Below are 15,478 nucleotides of genomic sequence, written 5' to 3'. Positions count from 1 at the left end.
TGATTTTTTTTTGGGGGGTGGGGGGGGGGGGCTTAACTTAAAACTCAATTTTGATTAAATCTAAGTATAGTTTCAATTTACATTTCTTCTTAATAATACTGTATATTTCCCCTTAGTCCTTTAGTTTACTTAGTTGATTGAATCATTTTAGTTGTGTATTTTATGTACTTTTTAACTTCTTCTTCTTATATTGGTTTTATCCAGCCTCTGGTGTTTTCTCACTGCAAACTAGAAACTGCTGACCGTGGTGTGTGTGTGTGTGCGTGCGTGTGTTGGTGTGCATCTGTTTATGTATGTGGGTGGCACTGGGTTCAGTTTGTTTTGTTGTCCTTGCTTTAAAAGCACTTTGTGCTGCATTATAATGTATGAGTGCTATAAATAAAGTCTGATTGACCTGAAACAAAATTACCAAAGAAGCTTATCTTTCACCGATCTCTTTTAAAGAGTCAGAACTAGAACCCTATTGATATTAAATAATATCTATTCAGGCCTTTTGAAGCACCTAGAATCAAAAATTCCTAGGTTCTAACTTTATTTCCCCTCACATTGACCACAAAAAATCTGAACAGATCAGGGATTTTCTGTGGAGTCCACTCAAGTCCACAGTTGCACAATTAAAAAAATATACACCTTATAAATCGAAACCTAGACATTTTCTTAATCTCAAAATGGGACCAACAGGTATTGCATTTCTGAAGCCCCACGTTAAAAGCACCAACTTTGTACTTGTCAGCTTGTGAAAAAACTAATGAAATATCGCTAATAGGATTCAACATGAGTTTGCTCATAACAAGCATTTTCTTTGTCAAATATTCATAAATCCCTAACAGTATTTTTGTGCAGTGTACTAACCGCTGAATTCGTTGAATTATCCTTTTTTTCCCCCATAGAGCTAAAATGTTGACTCAATAGGACACACACAGCGCCACTTAAAACAATGGAGACAAAAACAATAATAGGTAAATAATTCCAATTAGTTTAAGGTCCCAGTATCGAGTGTGCTGGCTTCCCTGGAAAATTGCATTTACTTGTGTTGAACTTTCTGTCATCGAAACATTTTTGTTTTGTTTTGTTTAAACAACACGGCTGGGACTCAGAAACTTTAACCCTTTATACGACACAATTTGAAATACTGTAGGGCTACATTGGAACTTCAGGTCTAGACTACAGGTTATGAATAAAAGCCTTTCTCTCTCTCTTCTTTGATTAGCAGTGGTTTAGGCTAGCTAACTTGTTAGCTAATTGGAAAAGGCACCATGTGAGCATGAAGCTACCGTGGCTAAAGTCTCGATTTCTGAATCCTTGCCTCCATTAGGGTATACAACAATTATTCCAAATCATTACTATAAGAAGTCAAGGAGTAACTAAATGTTGAAAAAGGGAAGTGGGAGAGGTCACAGATAAGCATGCTAACTGCTAAGGCTTTTCTTTTCTTTTTGTGTGTGTCTGTGGATTTAGCCTTAAATGGCTATAAAAAGTGGTAAAATGATAGTTGGATGTTCCCAAGATTTGTCTACTCATGGTGAAATATCGATTGATACCATTTTCGTTGTTGCAGAAATTCAAGATACATTTGTTAAACCTTTTGTTAAACTTGCTAACTGAATAGTGTTGCTATGTGAGAACCCACCGTGTGCCCTTTAATGCTGCATTAGTCAAAATGTCCTTTCTGACAGCAAGCTCACATATTTTGGTGTTTTGAATACATAATGTCTGCTTAACTTAAGCGTGGGAGTCTTAATACAATGATGTTCAATGGATAATTAAATTGTTCATTTTTTTGGCGTGGGTGAAATGACGAAGTCTTAAAGCCTGTAGAAAGCATGTAGAGGGACAACAAGGGCTCCAACTTATGATGCCGTCAGTGGAGGCAGCAACATGAATCAGTGAAACATTTCAAAATACAAGCAGCAGATTGGGACTTTTCCTTTGACTCCTCACTTTTATGTAATTCTCCTTAAACCGCCACTTCTTTCCAAATGACACACCACTGTCCAACAAAGGCCATTCTTACATAGCACGGCATAAAGAAAATAATAATACTGTACAGAACTAATATAAAGGCTGTTCCTAATGCTTTGTGGTGGTTAGAGGATGCAGCTAATGCCAGTCTTCAGAGACTGCTGCATAGAGATGATTAGCAAATGATGTGTTCAGCTGTTCCACTGGGCGTGTGCACGGGCTGATCACTGGTGTCACTGCGCACGTGTACATTGTGTATTGAATGGATCAGTGAGCTTCAACTTTTAGGTTTCACGAGTGGGATGATGGATTATTACATTTGCTTTGTTAGATGAATGTATATATATATATATATATATATATATATATTACCTGTAACCCTGGTGAGGAATGAGCGGTTATGAAAATGGATGGATGGTTGGATATTTGTATTATCATGCTCATTCAAGATGCTTAGTGGTGACGTATAAATTACAGTAGGCGACAGCTCACATATGGATTCACAGTGCAGCTTTTGGCAGCCTTTCTCACATGCACTCGCGCACGTGTGCATTACACTGTCAGCCATTTTGTGAGTCAGCTCCACAGCACAGGGGTCATAACTGTGTGTGTGTGTGTGTGTGCCATCTTATCAGAAAATGAACATCTGTTATAGACTAAAATGCTATGATGGAATGCATATCCCAAGATGCCAACAGTGTTATTTGAAAAATATGTCATGAGCAAAGAAAAACGATTTTATCCTCAAAATAAACTGAAGATTCCAAAACATTTGATGCAATCTTTTGTGTAACATTATAGACGTATTCTCATTGATAAACAGTGTTTATTATTTATTAAACTATAATACTGCAGAGATAATACCAATTGTTACCATTACAACATGTTTTATTACTTGTAAGGCAATATTTCAAATATCAATTTTAATTCATAACCGAAAGAACAAGATCACAGATGCAGGACATGCTGGAGAGAATTTCTGATGCCCGCCCCTGCTCCTGAGCAGAACTGTTGACTTTATAGTTGTTGTTATTGATTTTTTTTGTATTGCATCAGTTAATCGGCCATATCAATAACTGCATCAATAACTTAACTCAAAAACACACAGAGAAAAAATGATGGCTGCTTCAATGACATTTATTAATGAGACAGATTCAAAGATGTACAGCCTCATGTATCATTGCCCATCGCCTTGATTGGTGAATGTGAAGGGAATAAAGTGATGGACTTGTTTACGACCTCAACTAACTGGTCGCTTGTGTCCATGATAAATGGGCTTAATTTTCTTCGGTGCTTAGCATCTAACTGGTTGCCTCCTAACAGCGCACACTGATACCATGTGTGTGTTATCTGCAATCAACATTAGGAGGATTGTTCTCCCAACCTCAAATTAGCCTTATTCACAATCGCTTTTGCAAAGTACCTGAATTATTTACTGATTCACTGCCTGCTGGTTCACTGGCATTGAGAAGAACGAGGAGTTTGTTAATTGTCCAAATGGAAGAAATGAAACATTTTCTTAACATTATCAGGTGTCCACATAATAGCAATCAGCAAAATTGATTGGAGGTTTAACCGACGGTGCGCAGATGTCGACCAAGTTGTACTGGATATCCATTCAGATCGGTTAAGCTAGTACAAAAAGTATTCCCTAAAAGAGAGGTGTTAAAAATTGTCAATGCAAGACAAGGAACGTGTTCACTGGCTGTATGTATACAGCTTTGTAATTTTTATCACATAACATCAAAAAAAAAAAAAAATCTGTCATAAGCGTCTGTTCAGTTACTATTTAAGTGTGTGTAAAGACGAAGTCTATTAAAGACAGGTCTTGATCCTCGTCTGATTATTAAAAATGTAATTAAAGATTATTATGAGCTTGCTTCTTTGTTCCTTTGACCCTTACTGATTAAAACGAGGATTTCTTTTGCTTTTCCTGACACTTTTCAAATAGGCACCATTAAGCTTCTCCGGGTGTGAAGGTGAGTTAGAGACTTAATTTCACTTCAGGCATCAAGTAGACTCCTGAACTTACAAAATAAAAGAGAAAAGGGCCGTATCGCATTTACAACAGCGAACATTCATTATCATTTCAACTTAATCGTGTTTTTCCATTTTGGATTTATTGGTATTCATTTTTGAATCATGGAATTAATTAGTCACTTGCTGCAATTCATTGTTTTCACCTGGTCTTGTTGGCCAGCCAATTTCTTAAATGCCAAAATTCTTTCACCTGCTTACCTTTTTACGTTTACTGATTCAATTTTGAGCTGTCTTGGTACATTTGTCTTTGGTTATTTCCTTAATCACATGTCCACCCAAACTTAGCCTATTTCACTAGTGACCCCAAAAAAAAACAGGCTCACTACACAAAATGACCAACAACGGGAGAGAAAACAAGAGGCCTGACGGGTCGCCAAAAAGGTGCCCCGAGTTCTCAGATATAAAAGAAAAACATAAGGAAAAGGGAGGGGTAAAAACAGCCTTGTACACAGCCACGTGAATACACATCAAACAACCACTTGAATTCTTGCACATATGGATAGTGTCGTAAGGTTAGTAAGGTCAGGTGTAGCATGTCCGTGTGTGCGTAAGTCCGTGTTCTCGGTCCCGGCCATCTCACCAAAACACTGGTTGCCGTGGAGACGACCTTGTGAGACCTGACATTGGCACGAAGCGTAGGAGAAGGAATGGTTAAGGGAGATAAGGTGGGGGGGGGGGGGTTGTGTGGGTTACCCTCTGGGCAATATAAACATCCAGGACATATGACTGCCTTCGCAAATGCCTAAACAGAGATATAAAATCCTTTAGGTTAAACTGACTTTAATTTTTTAGTCAGCCTTGAGTCTCTGCCTGGACCTCTCAATGGGCTTTGAATTAGTGATCATTTCTTCAAAGCGAGCCGTCAACTGTTCCACGTTGTCATACATCTTACGAAGCAAGCAAGGAATTAATGGCATTTCCATTCATTTCAATAGAAAAAGATGATTCGAGATACAAGTATTTTGAGTTACAGGCTTGGTCATGGAATGAATGAAACTCACATCTCAAGGCACCACAGTATTACGCATTTTCTGGCAGCCTGTGATCTTCTGTGACAAGAACAGGTCACAGCAACGATTTCATTGGCTGGTGACCTTTGATTCAAGGTCAATTTCTCTTCTTCAGCTCTCGAGCGTCCCCATTGACGCCAACACAGCTGGACTCTTGTCTTTTTTAGCCTCGGTATTAGGTCCAGTGAACGTTCCAAACACCTCGCTCCCAAGACTTCACTGCTTGAAAGTGGCCCTAATGGCCTATACTCCAATGCCCTATGCCATCATGTGATGTGCAGTAATTGACTGAAACTATGGCGGTAATATCGCAGCTATCAAGGTGCACCACATAGCCATCTTTTCATTTCCCTCCTGCACAGTATAAGAACCTCAGAAAATAGCACAATAGACTTCCCCCCCCCCCCCTTTTTTTTTTTACTCTGCAGAAAACCTATGTGGGCAATTGTAACAGTAAATAGCTGTGTAATATGAGAAATAAATGAGGAGGCTAGCTAACATACATCTCACTTTTAGTCAATGGCAATGTAAACAATGCTACAAGAAAATCCCTTGTACTTCATTTTTGGTGCTTGTTTAATTAATCTCTACGGAATGCCTTTCATAAGGTCGTGTTTCTAAGTCAATCCTAAACCGTCTTTCCCATGTGCAAACAAATAGTGGCTAATAACTCCAAATTACCCGAGGGCGAGTCGTGATTAACGCAGAAAGGCCCATTAGGATCTTCATCATGCACTTGCTGCCACATTAAATGTTTACCCGTGCGCAAGTGCTGCAATCAAGTCATGCTTCCTGTGGGAATGCTAGCCCATTGTAAACGGACTCCATTGTCGCAGGTAGCGACCTGTATTAACAGTCATTGCCACGTTCATGAACATCGAACTGCTTCCCTGCTTTGCAAACGTCCCAAAGGGAGACACGGGGTCCGAGTAGCCATTTTAATTAAAAATTCATCTTGGGCCTTGAGGTGGATTATAATATGCTTTGAGTCAACAACAAAAAAAAAATTCTTACCTCATGCAAATGGTAATGTGTAATTATTGCCACTGCTTTAACAGGATAGTATGATTAATCAACAATATTGGCGGTTTATTTTTGTAGTGCACAAACAAACAAGCAGTTCTAGTTGGAAGGTGAGTTCAAGCCTTCCATATCAGTTTTTCAACAGCTGTCGATGGCTGACATTGCTGCTCATCAGCACACTGTGTATGCAGTTTATTTGATCTGCTTATAAAGCCCATGATTAAACTAAAGCTTTCAGTCAATCCGCAACCTGGAAAAGCAATGTCATGCTTTTTGTTTGGTCTAGTTGAATAAGAATACTGCACAGCAAAGTCAAAAGACAATCCAAACAATTTGGGAAATCATTGAATTTGATACAAACATTTGTTTTGTATTTGATATCTATCTAGGCATCCATTTGCTAAACCACAAATCCTGTTGGGGGTGTCGGAGCCAACCGCAGATGACTTTGGGTGAAGGGCGAGCTCCACTCCGCACTGGTCGCTAGTCAATCACAGTGCAAATATAGACAGACCACCATTTGCAGTCACTTTCACACTGGCAGCGCCCACGCTGCCTGCATCCAAGTCAAGCGAGTCACTTGACATTTACACCAACTCTACGCGTCTTGACAGCATTCAGTTAAGTCACTTCTGTGTTCATCCATCACAGTCTGGTTTGGTGCTGCTACAATGAAGGACCAAAAAAAACGGCGACGGAAAGCTGCAAAAAATAGGAAATGTATAGGGCCCCATCGATGTGGATTATTTAAGTCCAATTTCCATATTTGGCAGAATGATTTATGAATTATTATGAATCGTCATTTACAGAAATATGGATATGAATTGCCGGCAGAACAGTTGACCTATAGTATTTAAATTTACAACAGCGAGAGAAATTGGCTTTTTTTTTTTTTAATTTATGTTCAATGCATTGTCTATGTCGTACAGTAATCTCTAATGTACGGAAGCGTAGAGCTGCCAATGTGGAGTAAACATTTTGGGCTGCTGAGTACGTTTGAAGTTACTTGCGAATACATTTGAACATACCCGCAAATACGTTAATACGAATAATTGGGTGAGCTCTAATGATAAGGGCAGGAAAAATTTTCATGGACTTAGCCCAAACCGCAAACAATCTTTTGCAGCCCCTTCCCTCTGGCTGGCGCTATCAAACAATGCAGCTGGCATCAGCACCCTGGAACCCCTAACAGTATATGTGGTATTCAAAATGGCTGGCTCGATGGATCTAACTTTTAGATGGAGGATTCCTAAGGGATTCATTAAGGATTCTGCATTTTATTTGTTCCCCCTTTCCCATCAGAAGGTCACATTTGGAAATTTTTAAAATCAGCCTCTTTTTAAAATATTTTTTTTATCACTGATCTTCGTCAAAACCAGTCTAATTCAGCTGCTGTTTGTTATAGTAATAAGAAAATATCACCTAACCATTAAAAAAAAAACAGATTCCGTGTGTCAAGTGTGGCGATAGCAAAAAACAAATCAAATTAAAATGTCATTACCCCAGCCCAATAATTGCCATATTTTAATGTGTTCTGAAAACAACAAAAAAGAACAAATTCAACAACAAAAAAATAGTCCAGTTGCCTCAAATCAACCTTTGCGGAATACCATGATCAGAATGACTGAGACTTTTCGCAAACATAACACAAGTTATAGCAAATACTTTGGTAATTTTGTATCTTATTCATATTGTGACAGTAACTTAAAATTACTTGGAGAATGATGCTACTAGGCTAACAACAACAATTTAACAAACAACCTAAATTGCCTCCAGAGTATATAATATCTTCAAAGTACAACTGTTTATAATGGTTGATGATGTGTAGTAGACAATGACAATTTATTTATTATTTAATGTTTGGTGTGGGGCTGGCACAAGATAAGGATTAGCAATGCTAGCTTACCAGCTAACAGATGTGTTTGTTTTTATTACCAGATTTATTTATTTTTTCGATCATGTATATGAAAAAAACCCAGACTGGTTATAAAAGTACATGTGTGAAGACAAAACGTACAAACCATATAAAACAACAAACACAACATTAAAGCAACAAAAGCAACATAAGAAACCTTTGCAGTGGTTCACCCAGTCATAAGCTACACATTTACACATACATGTTCGAAAAGGAGTAGGAAGAAGTATAAACTTATCAGGTTCTACCCCTTTAACATCCGTTACACAATAAATAGTAAACAAACAAAAAAAACTGCAAATATACAGCTAATGTATCTTGATTAATAACAACAAAGGTTATTATAATAATTGTGATAATAGTAGAATGCATTAAACAGTGTACCTTATGCATACATTCTCATACTTATACATGCATATTTTTTCCTTGTCAATAACAACAATACTAATAATAATACAATAATAATAACAACAACAACCAATGTTATTTTTCATTCACAAACACTTCCTCTTCCTATAACAAGTATAGTATTGAATTCCACAAGCTCAAAGAATTTTACAGTTTTAGATTGTAAAAACAGTGTATTGGTGCAGTGGAAATATCCTGGGCTTATAGCTGTTTTTTGCAAAAGAAACAGAGATTGTAATGATGTCTTGTAAGTGTTTCCCCAAACTTTCGAACAATAATTTAAATATGGTAATACTAGAGAGCAGTAGAGAATGTTTAATGTTTTCTGTTTGAGAAAATGTTTGACTATTGCTAAAATGGAGATGCTTTTACAAAGTTTGGATGCAATATGTTAAATGTGTGGTTTCCAGCAGATTTTATTGTCAACGATTACCCCCAGGAATTGAATCTCATTTACTCTTTCTATATATACATCTTCAATTTGAAATCTTACGCAGTTCCCTATTTTATTATTAGCAAATTATTGCTAACTTGTTTTTATCAAGCCATGTTTTTCTTTCTTAAATTCTGCGGTAATTGTATCCAAAATATGCTTCATTTCCTCACCAGAAACCATCTGCAAATAACACAAACGTCAGTAAAAGAAACACATTGCATGATAGTCAAACGAGGATTTCCCTTGCCTTTCAACGTATGTGAACATTTCTTTTGTCATTGTCACTGTGGAAGATAACAAAGATCACATCATTGCATAGCCAATCAATCAGGACTGTTAAGTGACAGTGATGAAGACACAAGAACCGCCCCATCGGTGCAAGAGTTCTGTTACTGAACAGTGTGTGGATGAATCCTTTTTACTAAAGTACTTACTTACATCATGACCACTGGTGTGACCAAACTGTGAATGAACATGAGGAACGGTCTGTCATAAAAGGCCCGTGTCCACAAGCTAAACGTATTGTCTTTCCTGTTGTTTGCTTTGTTTTCAGTTTATTTGGACCAGTTGTTGATTGTGTCCTTTACTTGATGACATGTTCAACAACGCTTCAATCAATGCCATTGATTTTCCACAGTATGTGATTGGGCTTGGGTGAGAAACCAGCTCAATACACCTTGGCCTGCCCGTCTTAGGCATGGCAATTCTATGGTTCCTCTCACCACGTGCTAGAGAAGCTGTCACTTTTGGAAGATGGACGGCTACATTCATTCTTCCTGTGTTCTGAACTATATGTTTGTTTTGTTGATTGTATTTAGCATTGCGTTAGCCCAATAGCATAACTGTAAGTCATGTTTTCTAAAAAAAACAAAAAAACGTCTTCATCTAGGTTTTTGTAATCTGCAAAACTTGAAGTGAGACAACTGCAAACTACTTTTTGATTATTATTCATATTTTTTATCCAGAAATTCAAAAAAATATATATATGACTTGATAGCGCTATTAGGCTAACGATCTGCAAGAAGCTAAAACTCACGAGGCATGATTCAATTTAATCCCACATGTGCTGTATAACCTCATTTACGGCTACCCTGCCTAAATTAAACACAACGTTGCTGACCATCAAGAATTATGAATCAACAAAATATTTAAGCCAACAACAACACTACTACTATAATTATTGTGCTTTTTAATAACTACAATGGCACCCCATGGAGAGCAGATGGCCGCAAATGGCCCCAAAAAACATCACAATTATTGTCTGTACCAAATATCACATCATTCTACAAGTTTGGTCATTAAAATTCATGCATTTTTTTTTTTAAACTCACAAACGTGGCAAAATTGACCTATAAATCCAAAAAAATCAATATTAAAAGACTAAATCTTGGATCCACACCAAAAATGATTTACCAACTCCTGTCCCTTGCTGGCCTGCATTCATCCATTTACTATATATATATATATATATATATAATTTCATTATACAGCACTGCCTTACTGCAACATTCCTGACACATTTATTATTTTTGGACTTATTTTGAGTCATTCCGACTAATTCCTATTATGCAAAGTCGTGGTTATCGTAGCTGGCAAGCTGAAATATTGCAGCAATTAAACCATACTTTGTGTGAGCAAGCATACTGTGCCCCAAGCACGGCTCTTCTAAGAATATTGGGGTCATGGTAACCCTAGCTAAACGGTGACAAGACTTTCTTCGGCGATGCGCCACTAATTCATTAGGGCGGAGGCCACTATTTTATTTTATTTTTTTAACAGACATTCATCTAAAACGAGACAGATTTCAATCAATGTAATATATGATGCACATTGTGAGCATTAACACTGCACTTGCATTATAGGAATTTAAAATAATATAGTTAAAACATGACTGAATTAAATGTTAACTTGTCCCTAAATAGATGTTTTTGATGAACTGATTAATTCTATTTCAATTGACTTTAGTAGTAAAAATGGTTTAATAATGCAAATATTTTGGATTGCAGAGTTTCTGAACAAATTAAGTTTGTAAATCAAGGTTCCACTGCATATGTGATTGTCATCCACACGGTGTCTTGCATGCTATATTAAAGCCAACTTTTGCATTTCCGCTAGATGATAACTCAAAATGTGCAAGCGGTGATTTAATTAAAAAGATATGCAAAAATAATGACCTGTGTCTTATTAATTATGCATCTCTTCTTCTATTTGCTATTCAGCTAAGCAAGTTTCTTAACCATGCATTATTTTTTTTATTTCTTGACAAGCAGCTTGTTGGAGGCCATGCGCACACTACGAGGGGAAGGTGCACACTACCTGTTATGAATACTAAAATGTAGAAGTTTATCTTGAGAGTTTGAATTTGTATGATTTGCATTGCTTGTGCAAGCATCAGGTGTAAGGTGAGTTCATTTGGAAATATACTAGCTGCACAGGCTATTAGCAATGCAGTGTATATATATATTTTTTTTTATCAATGCATATCTCCATCAAGCGTCTGTTCTGTCAGCTCATTCTCAATAGACTAACAGCCTTAAGCTTTTTTTTCCTTCTATTGTCAGTAAGAAAAGATTTGGGTGAGAAATAAGAACTCAAACATAAAGTCATTCAGCTCTCAAAGGTACAGTTGATATTTGGAGAATTTGGTTCCATGTAGAGTTCCAGAAGCTTTTCAACGCTCTTTCTGCTCACTCCCAAAGCCATTAAAAGGTCACTATAGTAGTCAATATTTCTCTTTTTCTCAGATCTATGCAGAATTTTAATGACAAAACAGTAGATTCACCTTCTCAGAGGGTTATGACTCAGTGACCTTCGAGTATGATAAAAAAAACAAAGGAAATCAGAGTGACAAAATATGAGCTCACTGTAACAACGAAAATAATTTTGGTGAATCATTCAATATTGCGGGGCATGAGTAACAGAAAGCAATAAAATAGCAGAACTTATAAAATCGTATTAAAGTTATTTAGCTCCTGCCTTTCATCTGTTTCGTGCTTCTCCGATATCTGGGCTGAGGCCCATTCATGTGTTGAGATGAGATGAAAAATTTCTCCCTCAGATTCTGTCAATCCGAATGCCCCCCGCCCCCGGCACAAACAAACTTCCGCCAACATCTCACCTGAAGTCAGTATGTCTGACATTTACAAATGTTTGTTGCAGATATCATGTGAATTGATGGTGTCAAGATTGTGCCCATTTCCAATCTTGGCTCAAGTCACAGAGACGTGAGATAGATCGAATGATTGACAGGCTGAGTAAATGGAATAGTTTAGTAAAAAGAGATGCAATGTCAATATAAAAACAAAATGCTGTAATGCCTGTAAGCTATAGTGCCTTGAGATATGACTGAGCCAACATTTTTTTGTTTTGTCATATGTGATGGCATGACTCCTTCTTGTGACTGGCAGAATTGCATTGCTTAATATACGATTTATCGCAATCATTTTTGTTGGCATTTCAGAAAAGTTCTCCCCACCTCATTTTGCCTGTTCAAAATAAAATGTGCGCTTCTTCCATTGCCAATGTAATCATCTATGACATCTACGACTTCATTTGGATAATTAGGATGATTCAAAATTGTGTTTATGCTAGGTGGATGATGATGTTACTGTTCATGGTTACGTGCAGTTTTTTTGTCCAAACTTTCCTTGGGAATTATTGTTACACTACTGTAGATGGAGATTATTTAGATGACGTGTCGGTTCTGTGAAACGTCAAATTTAGAAATAGTCCAAAGGTGCACCTCACCCACTTTTATCTCAGATTATCTGCCGTGTATGCCTTTGCTAATAAGTCATTAATGCCACTTTCTGTAGAGAATTTCTGCCTTTATATTGCTAAGATACAGTATTATTGAAACTTGACTTCTTAGCTCAAACAAGTCACAGGTCTATGAACCATATTGCCACCATTGTAATTCTTTGTGATAATTGACACTGTTTCCGCAAATGCTAACAGAAGCGCAGCAGAATTGATTGTGAATGTTTGTGTGACTCGTTTTCTCATGAGACTTGAGCAGAACGAAAGGTTAAGATTATGCTATGTTAAATGAAGTCAATGTTGGTGACTGCTTCCGATCGATCACATTTACATCAACATTGAACACCTTACAAACTTGGCAGATGTTCCATGTGTACGCTATCGTCATGATGCATTTTTTGTTTCAGATTTGGTATGACCTTCTGTTTTTTTTTAATGGTTAATACGAGCTATTTATTGGATGCAAGATAAAAAAATGTATGTCTCAAAAGTATTGTGTAGTAAAAACTCATCAAAATATATCATTTAAAAAAAGATGTATTAACTTCAAACTAGCAGATGAATGACCTTTGACAAATCAAATACTGTATAACAGTCCACAGACTTTGAAGTGCAATAAGCGCATGCTTCCAAGGTGGTTAAAACCATTCTTGCTGTATGGGCTTTGTTATGTAACAAAAACAAATTCAAGACATCTGAAAAACAGCTAGGACAGTCTCGTGACAGACAGATAGGCCCACGTAGATTCGGCAGATTGATGACGTAGATGAAGATACTGTAGTTGAAAAAGCTTGCATTTTAATTTGCAGAAATTTAAATTAAATTGTATTATGTATTATACAGTATAACCCCCCCCCCCCCCCCCACACCAGATCATTTGTTATTTTAAAAAGCATTACAGGTTGAGTTAAGTGAAAATATACACAGTAAATTGGACCATAGTTGTGCCTGTATCATAAAATCTGCCAAAGCCAAATCAACCTCAAAAGCTCATACAAGTTTTTTATAATTATAGTTAGTTACTTAATTCTGTACATATACAAATGTTTTTTTTTTATGGCATTCAAACAATGGTTGTCGTTGAAAAGCTTAAATTTTTTCACTGTAGAGCTCAATTTTAAATGATAAGAATAACAATATTAAGTACATTCCCTAATTGCAAAGCCTTCTAAATGTGCTCATACATGAAAATAATTGCATATACATACAACAGTATGTCTCCATGGAGTGGCTTAATGTTCAGCCCACACCGCAGCCATTCAAGAGCACACGCACGGCGAAGACGGCAATCTCGAAGTAAACGTCAGCCATGTCTTTGGTAACACTAAAAATATGAATTATGTACAGAATATGAAGTTTAAAGCCGCATTTCCGATTGTATGATCATTTTAAATGGAACTTCGGATGCCGTTTTTCACTTGATTTAAAAAAAAAAAATTGATGAAGAAATAAAAATATCGAGAAGAAGAGTAATTCAATTCTGTGAGAGGATCCTGTGACTCACACAGACAAACATTTTGTCCTTCCAACAGGTCGCTATGTAATTTTGTGCATCACAAACATGGTGGAAATGGAAGAATGTTGGCAAGGAATAATTACAATACAGCAGCCAAATGAACCCATAATGAAAGCAACAAGTTAGGTAATGTAAAAACTATCAATAGAATGACAGCTCCATGTGTGCCGTATGCAACAATTACCACAATGGTCCAATGTCTGTTTTTGCTGATAAAAAAAAGAAGCAGTGTTTTGTATGGTTTCCAGAAATCCATATTTTCTATTTTGCTGTGACACATTGAGGATGCAGCTACAGGCTGTGTGAACAGGGCACCAATATGAATGGTAAACAAAAGGCTCGGACGAAGTTGAAATCCCGGGAGATTCTTCGGCAAGCACCTGCTCCGACAGATAAACAGCAGAGGATCCACAACAGGAAGCGGTGCAGCGTGGTGGTGTTAGATGAGCAAAGAGTGTGTAGTGCACGTGAGTGTAGCACTCTTATCATTCAACTAAATCCCTTTGGAGAATGTCTCATAAGAAACGGACCGGAAAATAATGACAGCTAATAATCCAGGATGAAACCACAACTCGATCGCCTCACTTTTAAATTTTATTTTAAGCGATGACACGAATAGAAATACACACAAGAATAAACATTGTTAAATTTACACCGCTGTCATTGTGTGAATAAGGGCCGGAGTGGGAGTCATTTTCAGCCCTGGCGTGTTTCATGGCTCAGATTGGCCCACTTTGACGTTTTAATGAAGATATACAAATTCCCCCTTTGTAGCGTATCAGTCTAAAATAGCTTATCATTCCCTCCAGTGATGTTCCTAGTAAGCTGCTTGATCAAAAATCTAAATGACCATAGAATGTGCTTACAAGATCACAAATCAGTGTTTATCTGAGAGCGTAGTTCAAATAGACAAAAGGGCAAAAAGGGACCAATAGGCAAGTGCACGTAACATTTACACATCAGCACCAGCATGATTCAACGTTTTTGGGTTACTGTGACCTGCATGGCTGAGTTTACACAGAATTCAGGATCCTCAACCATCATCGAGTTAAATGAATTTGCTGATGCTAGAGTCAATTCACTGTGTTCTATATCTCCACAACTGAAAATTAGACTATAACACTCTAAAAAGAACCAACTTAAGACTAAAAAGAAAATTGTTGACCAACTTAATTAAATTGCTTCACACAATTGGTAACACACAATTGAATTGAGTTAATCCAAGTAAAATGTAATTAATTATGAAGTTATTAAGTTTAAATTAATTGAGTTCATTAAACTTAATATTAAGGGTGTCAAAATGAGTGTGTTACTTTTGAGTTAATTTAAAGTTCCTTTAACACCACTATTTATTTATTTTTTACTTGGAAAGCCTGTGCTGGGGGATTCCAATCGCAACGCAGCAGACA

This window comes from Leptonotus elevatus, chromosome 3, assembly GCF_054856555.1.
Source record: "Leptonotus elevatus isolate MCC_2025b chromosome 3, RoL_Lele_1.0, whole genome shotgun sequence".
Taxonomy (NCBI): domain Eukaryota; kingdom Metazoa; phylum Chordata; class Actinopteri; order Syngnathiformes; family Syngnathidae; genus Leptonotus; species Leptonotus elevatus.
The sequence above is the reverse complement of the archived record's forward strand: the minus strand, read 5'-3'. Positions refer to the sequence as shown.